Source organism: Hyperolius riggenbachi, chromosome 1 (genome assembly GCF_040937935.1).
Source record: "Hyperolius riggenbachi isolate aHypRig1 chromosome 1, aHypRig1.pri, whole genome shotgun sequence".
NCBI lineage: Eukaryota > Metazoa > Chordata > Amphibia > Anura > Hyperoliidae > Hyperolius > Hyperolius riggenbachi.
The window spans coordinates 90,612,743-90,621,942 of record NC_090646.1 but is presented as its reverse complement, the minus strand read 5'-3'; positions in this window follow the sequence as shown (position 1 = coordinate 90,621,942).

Below are 9,200 nucleotides of genomic sequence, written 5' to 3'. Positions count from 1 at the left end.
CTGCTGCTGCTGGGTTAGCGTTTCCGGTCCCTGTTTATTGAACTTCTCATCTTTATTACATTTATGACTGCATGGCGGCAAAAAGCATTGCTATATCCGCACGCTATTTGTCCTCATGCAAGGCCTGGGATGCTGTGTCTCAAAAAGCGTGGCCTTCTCCTCCTGCGCCTCCTCCTGTTCCATCACGTGTGCTGCTGCTGCTGCTGCTGGGTTAGCGTTTCCGGTCCCTGTTTATTGAACCTCTCATCTTTATTACATTTATGACTGCATGGCGGCAAAAAGCATTGCTATATCCGCACGCTATTTGTCCTCATGCAAGGCCTGGGATGTTGTGTCTCAAAAAGTGTGGCCTTCTCCTCCTGCGCCTCCTCCTGTTCCATCACGTGTGCTGCTGCAGCTGCTGCTGGGTTAGCGTTTCCGGTCCCTGTTTATTGAACCTCTCATCTTTATTACATTTATGACTGCATGGCGGTAAAAAGCATGCTATCCGCACGCTTCTTGTCCTCATGCAAGGCCTGGGTTGTTGTGTCTCAAAAAGCGTGGCCTTCTCCTCCTGCGCCTCCTCCTCCTGTTCCATCACGTGTGCTGCTGCTTGTGCTGGGTTAGCGTTTCCGGTCCCTTTTCCTGGAACCTCTTCTCTGTATTACATTTATGACTGCATGGCGACAAAAAGCATGTTACCTGTGCAAAGAAACATGACATTTTCCGCATTTAAAAGACAGTTTTTCCTTTGAAACTTTACAATCAATTTTCTCAAAAACTATAAGCTCTTTTTCAAATATTTTTTTTCCTCTTGTACCCACTCCCAAGGTGCACATACCCTGCAAATTTGGGGTATGTAGCATGTAAGGAAGCTTTACAAAGCACGAAAGTTCGGGTCCACATTGACTTCCATTATGTTCGGAGTTCGGCGCGAACACCCGAACATCGCGGCGATGTTCGGCGAACGTTCGCGAACCCGAACATCTAGGTGTTCGCCCAACACTACTGTGGCGCAGGCGCAGTGGCACCTGCAATATTTACCTTCCCCGGCTCCAGCGCAGGCACAGTAGTGGCTCTCGTCTCTGATCAGGCAGAAATAGTCGATCCCAGTTAAGTTCACTCGACTGCTCAGGTGACTTTTGCCTGCAGAGTAAAGCGGACCAGACTGGGATCGGCTAATTCCACCTGATCCCGAGCCGAGAGCCGGTACTGAGCCTGTGCTGGAGCCGGGAAGGTAAATATTTACATGCTCGCTGTTCTGAGGGGCACAGAGAGACCACAGTGGGACGGAAGAGGATGGGGGGAAGCCTCAATAGGATCCAGAGGCTTCTCGCTCCTGAGGTAAGTACCCCACAGTTGTAGTTTTTTAGGTTACAAGTTTTCTTTAAGACACATTTCTAGAGGAATCAATTCAGAGGGTTTAGTTGAACATTTTGTTTTTGTGTCACAGAGGTCACAGAGCAATATTAGTTTAAATAATATTTAACATAACATAAGTGTTGTCATATTTTTGAAAGGTATACAAACCTAGCAGAACAGACAGCAATCCTATCCTGGAATGGAGGGGACAGGTCACCAAAAGCTCCAATTTTGGTATAGGTCCACTCACATGCACAGTGAGTCTCAGCACATCACATACTCCTATCAACCAATAGCGAGCGTGCAACGTGTTGTGTAACTGCCTCCCCCTCCCACACCCTTGAGGTGGGGTCAAGAGTTAACCCTTGGTAAGCTGTTTATAATAGAACAGCTCCCAGGGAGGACACTTTTCTTTCTACTTTCAACTACATCTAAGCTTCACTTCACCTTGCACAGTGTAGTGCAACATAACTTAGAGACTGTTCTAAAGAGGAACCTAAATCAGTTGCTAGAACTGATTGAAAGGGAACCTAAACTGAGAAGGATATGGATTTTTCCTTTTAAAATGATACCAGTTGCCTGACTCTCCTGCTGATCCTGAGTCTCTAATACTTTTAGCCACAGCCCCTCAACAAGACCAGGTGCTCTGACTGAAGTCAGACTGGATTCGCTGCATGCTTGTTTCAGGTGTGTGATTCAATCACTACTGCAGTTAAAGAGATCAACAGTACTGACAAGCAACTGGTATTGTTTGAAAGGAAACCTCCATATCCCTCTCATTTTAGGTGTCCTTTAACATGTAAGACAACGCCAAGTCTGTAACTGAAATATTCTTGCTTTGCTGAGGTAACCAGATGCTGCTGGTGCCAAAAGAATGCAGTAATCCCTAGCAATTACTCATACAGCCATTGGGTTAATCGGTGGGTTTGTGGCAGGGAGTACAATTAGAGTTAAGCTTTGGTGGGGGGAAAGGTTACGGTTAGGCATCAATTCAGAGGCTCTGTTAGGGTTAGGCATCAGTGGAAGGATCAGCTAGGGTTTGGCATCAGTGGAAAGAGAGCTGGCATGGGAATAGGGTTAGGTTTAGCAATAGTAGAGTATCTTACTTTCAGATTTTCCACTGCCCAATAGTAGAATATTGGTTGTTTTACATTTTACTTTTACTGCTATTTCCGGTGCCCACAAACCCGTGGGGCTGATTTTGCAGGTGCGCAATCCACTTACTCCAGTCAATTGTAGCTAGTTCATTTGAATCATTTGGGGGTATGGGGGTATCATCAGTTGTAGAGTAGCCTGGGGAGCACAGTCCTAAGAGACACAGCCCTGGTTGTGACAATGCTCATTGGATTTTTATAGCCTGGGACCAGGGGAATTAGACAATGAAACTGAAATTATTTTGTAAATGCACCTACATTTTACAGACAAAGTGAAGCCAAATGAAGATTATGTTCAAGCAAGCTGAAGAGCACAATCTACAAGAAACTAACCAGACCACAATAATGGCAATAAATAAAAAAAAGGGGATCCTGGACAAGACCCTCAGAGTTGCCCAAACAGCGATATATACTACTACAAACTTCATGTTTACCGGCTCTCTGTTTCTCACATTTTGAGTAGACCCCATACAAATAAGCCTGACTTGGGGTGCTTATCTGATCACTACAATTTTGTGGTGACTAGACAGTTTAATAACTCCTCCTTAATTACCAGGCCAGCTTCTGCTGGTGGGCATAGTGCTTTGTAAGGAGGGTATTGGTATGTCACCCTTTTGGGCTAAAACAAGCTGGTATACAAAGTTGAGGGAGCTCTCGAGTTCCTGGAGCTTTTTTCCTTTAAAGAGAACCTGTACTGAGTAAAAAATATTTAAAATAAACACATGAGGTAACTTCAAATGAACATTACATAGTTACCTTGCCATCAGTTCCTCTCAGAAGCTCACCATTTTCTTCTGACAATAATCCCTTCCAGTTCTGACAATATTTTGTCAGATCTGAAATATATCAGTTGCTGTCAGTAAAATATCAGTTGCTGTCAGTTAAAGCTGAGAGGAGAACTGATGTGTCCATGTTTCGCTATGGCTCAAGTGGGCAATGTTACAGTTTAAATGTGTGCTGACCAGAAAGCTGTTATGGGTAATTGCCATTTAAAAAAAAAATTCCCTTGATCACAGTGAACAAACAGGACGCGGGACAGGAGAAAGACACTGAGGAGTAGACAACATGGAAGGTAAGTATGACTTGTGTATGCTTATTTTGACTTTTAATTTTCGGTTCAGGTTTTCTTTAAGGCTCATACACACGTACCAACAATCTGTCCAACTATCTTCCAAACTTGTCTGTTGGAAGATAAGTTGGGCGTGTGTACAGCCGGCAAACAACCAGATGACCAACTGATAACAGGTTGTTTGCCAGAGCAAACCAGTGGATCAATCTGCCCAACTATCCTGCAGGTTGGATTGTGTTTACAAGTCTATTGAACAACTTAGCTGTTTTTGAATGCAGACATGTTGTTTAGCTTGTTGTTTAGCTTGTGTGCATACTGTTTAAGTGAGTTGCTTGTTTAGTTGGTTAGCCTGTGTGTACGTACTTGTCGTGCAAAAAACTTGGTGTGCGGCTGGTCATGTTGTGCAGTTGGTTGTGCATTAAGTTGGACGTGTGTATCAGCCTTTATTAGAGGGTCTGGTTTAGCTATAGTAAAATAACCAAATAAAAAAAACAACCACAACCCTGCGCTGCAGAATGGTTTTACATAACAAAAAGTGTGTAGTGAGTAAGTTACTGTATATGGTTTATGTTATAGCACACTAAAGAATGTTATGTAAATGTAGATTTATGTATTATCATCTCTCTACTCAAAAAGCATAACACATGTCATGTTTTTATATAGTCTACTACACAAGGCTAAAATTACCATTTTTATGATGTTACAGAAATAAAGGATGTTTTTTTATTTATCCACTTCACCCCAAGGCGGTTTTTTCCCTAATGGACAAGAGCGATTTTCACCTTTCAGTGCTCATCCCTTTAATTTGCCAATAGCTTAATCACTACTAATCACAATGAAATGATCTATATCTTGTTTTTTTCACCTTAAATTGGGCTTTTTGGGGTTGATATTTGTTTTCAGTAATTACTTTATTTTCTATGCATTTTAAAGGGAAAAACAAGGAAAAAATTAAAAAATACACTAATTCTCCAATTTCATCCCCTATGGTTTTAATATAACACTGCTACTGTACATAAAACCCACACATTCTATCTGCCCATTTGTCCTGGTTATCACAAGATTTTAATTATGTCCCTAGTACAAAGTATGGTGAGAATATATCATTTGAAAATAAAGGTGTATTATTTTTTTGGTGGTTTTTTTTTTTCACAATTTTCACGTGCACGGGGATGCACGTGGATCCGTGGGAGCACGCACGTGCACGCGCACAGCAGCACTGTCTGACTTATAAAAACGTCCTGGAGCCATTAAGAGGCTCTTGCAGGACGTTTTTATAAGTCAGCATGTCATTAAGTGATTATCCTGCCAAAATTGCTACTTTCATTAACCTTGTTTGATCCACTGTGAACATGGGGGTAATCATCTTTACTGCTGGAAGAAAAGAAAACAGACAGCACCAACTGGCATTATCTACTGTATAAACACACCCACTAACAATGCCATAGGCTAAAAGTTTTTTTTTTTTTAAATATCTATATGCCCTCTGAGCATGCTCTAATATACACCTTTTATGAATTTTTTTTTTTGTGTGTGCAAAAAACAGCCCCATTGAAAGGTGCTTAATATCACTGCTTTTTACTGCCCTAAATAACCAAAATATAACTAGTAAGCCTCTCGTTCTTCTCAAATGGGAGTTGGATACTGGAAGAGCTCTTTCACCCAAAAGATAGGAATATTGTTGTGACACTCAAACTAAATGTAGTACTTCTCCACCCTTGAATGATCTATAAAGCTGCTCCACCGTGCTTATTATACCCCTGATAGACTAAACAAACTCGACTCATCCAGATTGCCTCTTTGTTTTAGAGGTTGTAGGGTTGTAGGCACACTGTTTACATGGTGGACATGCCACGAAGTCCAGCGTTACTGGAGAGCCATTTGGAGTACTATTATAACTGTACTTGGACAAAATATTCCCTTTAGCCCCAATGTTTTTCTCTTAGGAGATAAACTCCCTAAGCTCAATTACCCAGCCCATAGGCTAGTTCAACACATTGCCTCCACTGCCAAGAGAGTGCTAGCCAGAAATTGGCTTTCCCCGAACCTCCCGGTTAATGAGGTATTTACTTTAGTGTCTGAGAACATGTTGGCTGCACACATCACTGCTAAGATTATAAGATTACAGATAACTTGCAGGGCTTCCATAATACATGGTACCTGTGGATTAATTGGTTGAAGAATACTGGTCTTTCCCATCGAACACGGTAAATCCAGCGCTGGAGACTTGGCCGCAGCAGCGCAGGAGACTTGGGCGCAGCCGGCGCCACCATAGGCCATAATAGAAACTACGGCTATCGCAGGCACAGGGAGTAACTTCTGCGCCGTCAGAAGACGGACCTGAAGTTGCTTTTAAAACAATAATTCGGCTTCCAGCATTTATTCCCCCACTATCCATGTCGGCCTGGAGGGGGAATAGTAATTAACACGGCCCGGACTTGTGCGGCAGCAGGATCAGCCATATACTGGCTGTGTTCTGCGCCCAAGTCTCCGGCGCCGTTCTCTCTCATACGCTTTCCCATTGCCTTCATACATTTTGAGACCTTTTATTGTGTTCACTATTACATGACTGCATTTGTTATTGTGGCTGTTTCCTGAGCAACCTGTTAATAATTTTGCTAACTGAAACTGTTAAGCTATCCTATGTTTCTTCTTGTAAGGTCTTTGGTTTTTATGGCATGTTAGCCAAATTGTTTCTGTACAATCCAAATAAAGGTTTTTGAAACTAAATATTCATATGCAATCCAAGGAACAGGTCGCTGCAACCACTGCACCTGCTGTAATCGGAAGCAGAACACCAAAGAGCCAGGTAAATGTAGTAGATAAGAATTCTGCTGCGTCGATCTCAGGATAAAAGGCCAATTTTTATTGAGGCATTTGTGGACAAAAAGCAATACAGCTCACGCGTATTGGAGCAAACTTATGGCTCCTTAGTCATTGCTAACTAAGGAGCCATAAGTTTGCTCTGATACGCATGAACGTTTGTCCACAATTGCCTCAATAAAAATTGGACTTTTATCCTGAGATCGGTGCAGCAGAATTCTTATCTACTACATTTATATGCAATGCTTGCTTGGCAGTTGGAAACAGCCATTATTTCCCACAATGCAACAAGGTTCACAGGCAGGAAACTGTCATGGCCATGGACCTGATATCCCACTGTGGGAGGGATTTCTCCACAATAACAGCCATACAGATGTCCCTGAGGATCTACTTGAGGAAAGGTAAAGATTTCTAGTGGGAAAGGGGATATCAGCTATTGATTGGGATGACGTTCAATCCTGGGTAAAGTTCTCTTTTAACATCACGAACAAATCGGTAATGTCAGAATGTTTGTTTTTGTTTTAAATTAACCTTGTTTATTTTCCCTCTAACTTCTCCATATGCTCTCTCATAATTACATATGGACGCAAAATATTTCTGGAAACACAGTCTGTTTTCTTGTCATGGAAGATAAATTGTTCTTTGACACATCTACACTAGCCTGACAAGAGAGCAAAACAATTCAGACGTTTAATAATGTACTGTATACTGTACAGTATTTATAGCATTAGAATAAGATTGTCCATTTAGCTAAGCATCCAGTAGTGTTCTACAAGTACAACACATATAATGACATGCATGAGCCCTGTTCTTGTATTTATATAGCACCAACATCTTCAGCGCTGCAAAAGATGTCGGTGCTATATAAATACTAAATAAAAATAATCTTTTTCCTGTCGATCTGTGCATGTAGGAATGATGGGTAGTATTGAGTGGTCTTAGTGCTGTACTGTTTGCAGGGCAAACGGCAAACATGCTTCCGCCAGTTCACAAATGGAAGAGTTCAGGAACGAGCAAATTCCAACGCAAGTGCACTTTCACAAATAGGAATTTGACATGAACACATTGAAAGGACATGGTGGGCATTAGGGATCTTGGGTTCTCCACTGTCGAAAGCAACCAAAAGTTCAAATACACCAGTGGACTGAAAAGCTGCAAGCACCTGGATAGCTTATTAGCTTTCAGTCTGCTTAGTATTCCCAGAAATTGTTTATTTTTACAGTTGAAAGCATAAGTACTAAGGCAAAAAGTCAAGTGACCATCGTGTACCCTAGAGCAGGGGTAGGGAGCCTATGGCTGAGGAGCCAGATGTGACTCTTTTGATGGCTGCATCTGGCTCACAGACAAATAAGTAGGGTTTTTTTTTGTAGAGAAAAAATTGGGGGGCTGCGCCCCTGTATTGATTACAGAGGACTAAATAAAATTACTGTCAAAAATCGATACTCAGGGGTGCCTCTAGCCATTTTGTCACGCCAGGTGAGAAAACCTTTGGCGCCCTCCCCCCCCCCCACCACCCCCCATTAAGATAATTGTAATGTGGCAGCGTTTCATTATTAGAAGATACAAGTATTGCGGCAGTGTTTCAGCAGAAAATGATGCACATAGGCTCCTCTTTTTATGTCCCCCTTGCCCTTTATTATATGGTAGGACATTAGACTAGGACTGTGGCAGGATTAGAGTGTGACCTCCACTGAGGACAGTCAGTGACATGACTATGTACTATGTAAAGTGCTGTAGAAGATGTTACTGCTATATAAATACATAAGAATAATATGGTAGGACATTAGTCTATGACTATGGTAGGATTAGATTGTGAGCTCTGCTGGGAACTGTCAGTGACATGACTATGTACACTGTAAAGTGCTGCAGAAGATGTCAGTGCTATGTAAATACATAATATTATGGTAGGACATTAGACTAGGACTATGGTAGAATTAGAGTGTAAGCTCCTCCGAGGACAGTCAGTGACATGACTATGTATTCTGTAAAGTGCTGCAGAAGATGTTACTTCTATATACATAATAATAATAATAATAATATAGTAGGACATTAGACTATGTCAGGATTAGATTGTGAGCTCCTCTCTGAAGACCGCTAGTGACTGGACTAAGCATTTCATAAAATCTGTACTGAAGAGAACCCTGTGCGCTCATCCCCCTTTCACACCACTGTCTGAAAGTCTGCCCACGACACAGGAGGATGCAGGGATACATTACATAATCTTAATAATACAGTGCCAATCATTTTAACCAGTTCACCCCCAAGGGTTTTTACTCTAACGGACCAGAGCAATTTCCACTTGTCAGTGCTCCTCCCTTTTATTCCCTAATAACTTTATTACTACTTATCACAAGAAAATGTTCTATACCTCATTTTTTTTCGCCACCAATTAGGCTTTCTGTGGGTAGTACATTTTGCTAAGAATTTTTTTTATCTTAAATGCGTTTTAATGGGAATGCGTTTTAATGGGAAAAAAACAAAAAAATGAAAAAAAAATAATTATTTCTCAGTTTTCAGCCATTATAGTTTTAAAATTAAACATTCTCGTGTGGTTAAAACAAATACATTTTATTTGCCCAGTTGTCCCAATTATTAAACCGTTTAAATTATGTCCCTATCACAATGTATGGCAACAATATATTATTTTGAAATATAGGTGTTCTTTTTCTGTTTTGTTTTTTTTTGGCCATAATTACAAGCCCCTATATAATAAATTAAAATTAATTTTCCCCCATAAATTATAGATTAAAAAAGCTGAGTCCCTAAGGCAACTTTTTAATTATTTATTTTAAGCTGATTTTTATTTACAAGTG